The sequence below is a fragment of the Elephantulus edwardii genome, unplaced genomic scaffold (assembly GCF_000299155.1).
Source record: "Elephantulus edwardii isolate Elephantulus edwardi_28Jun2011 unplaced genomic scaffold, EleEdw1.0 scaffold00174, whole genome shotgun sequence".
In the NCBI taxonomy this organism is placed as follows: Eukaryota; Metazoa; Chordata; class Mammalia; order Macroscelidea; family Macroscelididae; genus Elephantulus; species Elephantulus edwardii.
In genome coordinates, this window is record NW_006399924.1 from 5,810,135 (window position 1) to 5,817,274 (window position 7,140).

Here is a 7,140-nt window from a genome sequence, read left to right on the forward strand (position 1 = left end):
CAGTTCCTTGAGCTTAAGAAATGCTGAGCGAGTTCGACCCTTTTGATTTTCTGACTCCAACTCCTTGCACATTTCATTGTGATATTTTGCTTTGTCATCCCGTGCTGCCTTTTGAAATCTTCTGTTCAACTCTTTAGTATCTTGAATTCTTCCTTGTGCTTTAGCTTCCCTGCACTCCAGTGCAATTTTCAGAGTCTCTTCTGTCATCCATTTTGGTCTTTGCTTCCTCTTCTGTCTTTGCAATGACCGTTTGCACTCTTCCTGGATGATACCCTTGATATCCTTGATATCCTCCCACAACTCATCTGGTCTTCGCAGCCTACTAAGATGACCTATTCAAGGGTACCGTGCCATTGAGAGTAGCAAATGTCAGAAGATAGATGCCTGTTCTGAGCCCAGACCTATAGCTTCTCAACACTGGGCAAGTCTAGGAAGCTCTCCGGACATCAGCTGCCCATTCTTCTTAGCTGAAATGTTACTTCCCTGATACTCTGACAAAGCCCATCTCCATCCCACCCTCTGCCTCCTTTGTGGCACTTGTCACACTTTGGAAACTCAGGAGAGCAGCACTGAACAAGGAACCTAGTGTAGTTCTCAAAAATTATGTATTTAATGAATGAATGGATTTGTCAAGTGAGTATAATAATGTTAACTCACAGAGTGATTTGAGGATTAGAGGGCATCTTGTAAGTGCTTTGTCAAATCGTAGGTAAATGGCAGAGATTAGTATTATGAGGAACCAGATAAAGACTCAACAGAGAGTCCAGAAGCAGGAAAAGATCAGTGCCAGTCACCTAGGGGGGCATGAGGGTGGAGAGGGATTGAGAACGTCAGAGAGAGATGGAAGAAAGGAATGACAAAGTACGTGCACTGTGTCTGGCAACCCACATAAAGGATAAAGGAGTGAAAAAGATGTTTATGTATCCAGTCAGAAGGCTAAGAGAATGGCAGTGTCCCCAAGGAGGACAATGGTGAGCTGTCAGGGGAATCCTGCTTTTCTCTGGGATTCTGTTGTCCTCCCACTCCATATCCCCAGTTTAGATGCCCCTTGTCTGGATCTTTCCTTCTCTGCTATGTGTGTCCCGACCTCCTCTGGGCCCAGTTTCTCTGTTTGTGTCTCTGACCCTCTGTGATATTCTGCTTTTGTTTTTCATTGTTCCTCCTTACCCTTTTTTTTTGTCCTCTGACCCTTCCTGTTACTGAATCCAACATTTGCTCTTCTATTCCTCTCTACCTTTTCTTTCTTGCATTCTGATCCCTGAGGCCTTTACTTTCTCTACTTAGTCCTTTCCTCCTTTAGCGTTCATCTCTTTTAGCCTCTTTTCCCCATCAGCTGTCTCCTGGCTTTGCTTCTTGCCTCTTGGATGCTTTTGGGCTCTGCCAAGTGGATCAATAAATATCTGCTTTTGATTTCTGGTTCTTCTGTCAGCTCTTCTACCCCTGTCATCTGATTGTATTTTGTCTTCTTCCTCCTTGAATTCAAAGACCAGTACCTGACTCGTGCCTTCAGCCTTTTTTGAATACAAAAAAGAAATACTGTTTTAACTCTTTCCTGAAATTCAGCTCCTCTGGTGACCCAGAATAGGGAGCTCTGGTGGCCTAGTAGGTAAGAAGTTTCGCTGCCAACCCATAGGCGGGCGGTTTGAATCCACCAGCTGCTCCATGGGAGTGAGATGAGCAATCTCCTCTCACATGATTTACTGCCTCTGAAAACCCACCGGAGGGTCAGCCCTGAGATAGGTCCCATTTTACGGTAATGAGATAGTTTTTGTTGTGACCCCTGATACTCTTAGCTTTTCCTTCATCTGCCCTGCTGTGCTCTGGCCTCCCTCTCCTCCTCTTCCTAATGTGATAATGAGGCAAATATCTCACTGTCTGTTCATGTTTTAATATACTGCCCTGAGCATTTGTCTCCACATCAGAATCCCTGTCTAGAAAACTGTCAGGGGACTTGGACATGGCTGGCGTCATTATATTTCAGTCTAGCAGAGTGAGACACAAAATCAGACTTTTCATAAACACTTTTTGAGACTAATGTTCATGATGTTGCTGACGAAAGTGATGATAAGTGAGATAAATGACGGGAATGTTTCTGGAGCAGTGCCTGGCATGTAATAGGTATTCAATAACCATTAGTAGACTCTTAATCTGAATGGTAATGCTAATTGCTTTCAAGACTCCTTTCTGGATTCCAAATAATGGAAACCTACACACAGGAACTTAAGGAAGAAGGAAACTCCATTAGGAGGAATACGTTTAGAGGCAAGGGCAGAGCCTGAAGCTGGGTTTCTTTAAAGTTGAGAGCTAGGAACTAGAAAGTTCTTGGGTACTGGGGCAGTTACTGTCTTCAGCGCTCTATGTGGTCTCCTCTCTTTCCCCCTTGTACATCTGTTTCATGCTTCTCCTTTGCAGTATGTGTTCTCTGCTCTTCTGTGCACTTGCCAAAATATGGCCATCTCTGCCCTTGGCAGTTTCTCAAGTCCACATTCATGAAAAAGAAACGGGTTTGGCCCAACTGAGGTTGAGCTCACCCGAGTCCATCTGCTATGGGTGAAGGACAGAACCACCTTCCGCAGGACATACACAGGAGTACTTCCCTGTGAGGGACAGGAGGGATGCTTACAGGGGTGGTGTGTGCTGGTGAGGAAGTGGTTGGCAGGGAGAGGGCACAGTGTAAACAGATGGAAAGTGCCTCTTGCACAGAACACACCACAAGGGATGACCCTAGCTCGTTTGATTCACTCATTTCATTCAGCCCGAGCTCATTCACTGAATTGCCTTAAAGATGTGCATCAGTTGGAGAATTATTCCATGTAGTCTGGTCCCAACTCAAATCTCCGTTTTCAATGTGAGGAAGGCAGTGTTTGAATACACATATAGTCTGCATCCTGATGGGCTCCTTCAGGGCCTGGCTCTGGCCAGGGCTTCCTCACCAAGCTTGTCTGAATAGCCACTGCTTCACAGACCCTGATTATAAAGGCTCTTTAGTTCCTGCAGAAGATAAAGAGAAGCATCTTCCCACACTGAATGCATGGATGGATGGGTTTACCCTTCTGCAAGTGATTACCTTGGCTCAGATAAGGAGTCAAAGTGGCTGGCAAAACAGCAGATGTTCTATAATCTCTTTCCTGTATTTGAGCTCAGGCAACCTCAATCAACCTCCCTATCAGACCTCGGCCTTGCAATATCTACTTTGTGACCTTGGATGCATTTGGACTTTTTGGAAGTTCTGGGCTCTGGAAGCACTGGGTGCAGTGAGAAAGCAAAAATGACCTACTAACAAATTATGTGGTTATGAACTCAAGCCTGGAGTAGACAGAACTAGGTTTTCCGTTCTGGCTGGTTTCTCAATACTATTTTATAAATTTCCTGGGTGTGTGTGGGGGATTTAAATTTTAAAAAAATTATGAAAAAAATTAAGAGTTGTAAATCTCATTGTTGGCATAGTATTGTATTTCTTTTGCCTTAGATTTGGAGAGACTCATAATATTCTCAGTTCTTTCAGAATCTCTAAATTGTGGGTTCTTCATTAATTAATTATGTGACTTGGGTCAAATGGCTAACCTCTTTGAGTTCTGGCTTTTTCCTAAGTAAAATGGGGTTGAATGTATACCAATCCTGTTGGAATAAACAGAGATAGGGTTTTTACAAGGCCTTAGCCCAGTTACAGGTGCATAATAAACTCAAAGTCATACTCAGGGTTGTAGAGTAACAGCACCTGCCCAGCAGGTTCTGAGGCTGCAAACCTCAATGAAAGGGGATGGTCCGTCTTTCTCCCTGGGGGAAGTTGGTGGATTCAAAGCCTCAGAGACACAGCTTTTGGATAACAGTGCAACTACAGTCTACAGGCTGCACCACCAGAGCTCCCTGGCACACAGGGTGTACCTTCTAGTTTTTAGCTATTATTGTCTTCTGAAGTGATCATCAGCTCTGCAGAGAGAAAGGCTTTTAAAAATAGGGGCCTTGAGCTGTAAAACAATCGCACCTCGCATCTTGACTGACCTGCTTTCATGGGTGTGGTGTGAATTCTTTCCCAGGCTAGGCCCTGTTGGAGGGTTACTTGAAGGGAAATAGCTGAGATTGGGGTCAGGTCAAGGGAGCAGAAATGGGGATCAGGTGAGCCATCCTGACTTTTAATACTTTAGCTTCTAGGGGGAAAATATGTTAAAACTTAGTCACTAACATCTCATTCAACCTAGATTGACTCCTTCTTGTTAATTCCTCTTACTATTTTAGTCATCTGCTTTCCCATTAATTTCTTTTTAGTGTGTACTGTCAGGAAGTTCCTGGTCAAATGTCATATTCCCTGAGGATGGGGAATGTTAGGAAATTTCTAAGTTCTTTGCTGTGTCTCAGTGAAGGAATTGCTCATTTCATCCATTTCGTTCATTCATCTGAACTTCTTGAGCATTTACAAAGGGCTGGGCTTCACTCAGTCTAGAGGGTCTTGCCTTCTAACCATGAAGGCTCTATCTCTGGCTGTTTCAATCCTCCAGTGACTCCAGGTGAGAAAGAAGATCCACCTCCTCCCCATTCAGATTTACAGTCTTGAGTCAGGACGAATGGACAGCAGTGAATTGAGAGAGAGTCTTCATGCTGGACAATGGGTACCAAGGTCTTGTGAGAGATTTACTCTGCCCTGACCCCTGGAGCTGCCATACAGGAGGTCTAAGTATGGAAACTTCCTCTCCAGAGGTGGGGTGCGCACACTACACATTCATTCTCACTCTTAATCCCAATCACTGATTCTCCTAATTGAATAGCTTGCTCACGCAGTGAATTTTCTCAGTATCTTCAGCGCCTGCCTGGCTTTTCGGGTAAGGGATAATACCCCTTTGTGTGCTAATCGGCTTTTCAGGATCATCTGAAATCTCTAGTCTCTCAAATGCGTCTCAACCTGGAGCCTCTTCAGCAAATAGAATCTTGGCATTTGCATAAATAATTAAGATGTGTCCCGGTCCCTCTGTGCTGACAAGATGGAGCATGGTAGGCAATGGAGCACAGTAGGCAATGCCCTCATGTCTAGGGGGTTCTGGTGGCGTTGCCCACGGGGAGTTGGGCTGCTACCCAAAGGTTAAATCTACTCGGAAAGACGGGCAAATTCCTTTTGTGCGATTATAGTCTCAAAGACCCAATGGATAGAGAGTGGAGAAGGGGGTGGGGTGGGGAGGGAGGCTAGGAAGGGGGGAGAGAATGGAAGGTGAAGAGAGAGATGAAAATAGAGGATGGAGAGAGAGAATGGAGGGGTGGAGGGTGGAGAGAGAGAGAGAGAGAAATGGCAGGCACAGAAATAGTGGTTAAGAGTTGAACGGTGGAACTCAGTTATCTAATTGGTAAAAATGGGTTGAATAGTTCTGTGAGATTGAGAGCAGTAGTGGTTCAAGGACAGAATTCTTGCCTTTCATGCAGGAAGTCCGATTTGATTTATCCATACAGCCATCACTGATCTATCAGGAGGCTTGTGCGCGGCTGCAGTGATGAACAGGTGTCAGCAGAACTTCCAGACTAAGACAGACCAGGAAGAAAGGCCTGGGGAATCTACTTCCAAAAATCAGCCAGTGAAAATCCTACGGACCACAGAACCTGGTCTCTAGGGGGTCACGCTTGGCTCAGGACTGGGCAGTGTTGTGCTGTGGTGCGTGAGATTGCCGGCAGGCAGGTAACAACAACATTATAAGAAACATGATCATGCAGGTGAAATGCTGAGCGTAGATACTGAGTCAGAGGAAGCACAAGGACTTGGTAAATAATAAATGAACAAATCAATAATAATCATTATAATTGTTATTATTATTGTTATTATTATTTTTATTATTGTTATTATCATTATTCTCAAGGTAGAAGAGGCAGCAGGGATCTGAAAACTCCCCTCAGCTTTCTGGGGTTTACTGGCAGACTCCAGGAGGTGTGTGCTGAATTGGAAGCCCATTTATCCTGACAGACCTGGTGCCTGTGAGGTGAGTGCTATGGGCTCTCTCTCTAGAGAGGGAAACAGCTTCCAGAGATGCGATAACTTGCCTCAGGGTCAAACAGGCAGGATGTAGTAGAGCAGGGTTTGAAGTCACTTCTCTCTCTTGCTACTTCTCCACATCCTTCTCTATTACTTTGCAGAAGTTAGATTCATAAAGATGAGCAGGCATGATGATTACCTGCCTGGGACTGGGCCCTAGCCACATACCATCTGCTTTAACTGCCCCAGTCGCTCCTATCCAATTTTGCAGAGCAAAATGGTCAAGTTCCCCAAAGTCAAACTACTTGACTGGATGGCAGAGCAGGGGAGAAAGTTAAGGTCCAGCTGTCTCTGCCAAGGTCCTTCCTGACGGGCTACGTGGCCAGCTCAGCCATGTTCTGTGGGTGTGACCTTGGGTGGGTCATTCAACTCATCTGCTCTCCAGCTCCTTTATCTGTAAAATATATGGAAGTCAGAATCATCACCTGCCTCTTAGAGCTTCAAGAAGGCTCAGATGAGGTAATGGATATGAAAGGACTTTATAAGCTGAAAAGCTCTGTGGAAGGGAAGGGTGATTACAATCACTCCATAAAACCTCCCACACGTACCATCATCCATCTCCCTCCTGATGCTGTCATTCCCATCTCCTGTCACTCAGCAGTAGTGCTTTTAGAGCCTGCCAGCTCATCCTCCTGTCTCCAGACACCAGAGAGGAAAGTCTTCCACCTCTGTGGCCCTGCACACCTCACTACTACCCTCAGAGTGAAATGGAATGAGTCCACGGGGGCTCCCTGAACTGACGATGCCTGTCTCAGAGGGACCTCAGGAGCCTGCAAGCACTGTCTCACACGAGGCTCCATGAGGTCTGCCAGTACCACCATCCATTCCCAAAAGACCCTAGTCCCCAGCTGGGCCACTCCCTTCACTTAGGATCCCTGCCTAAAGCACTCAGACTTTCCATTTTTAAAAGTTGCTTCCAATCTAAGGTACCACAGAGATAACCTCACACATTTGAAAGGCTTCTTCTTTTAAAATAATTTCTCTCCTGTAAAATGGTGCAACCACTGTGGAAAGCGGTGTGGCGCTTTCTCAAAAAGTTGCAAATAGACCCAGCAATACCACTACTGGGAGACCATACCCAAAGAGACCATAACTGACATTCAAGCAGATATATGCACACCCATGTTTAT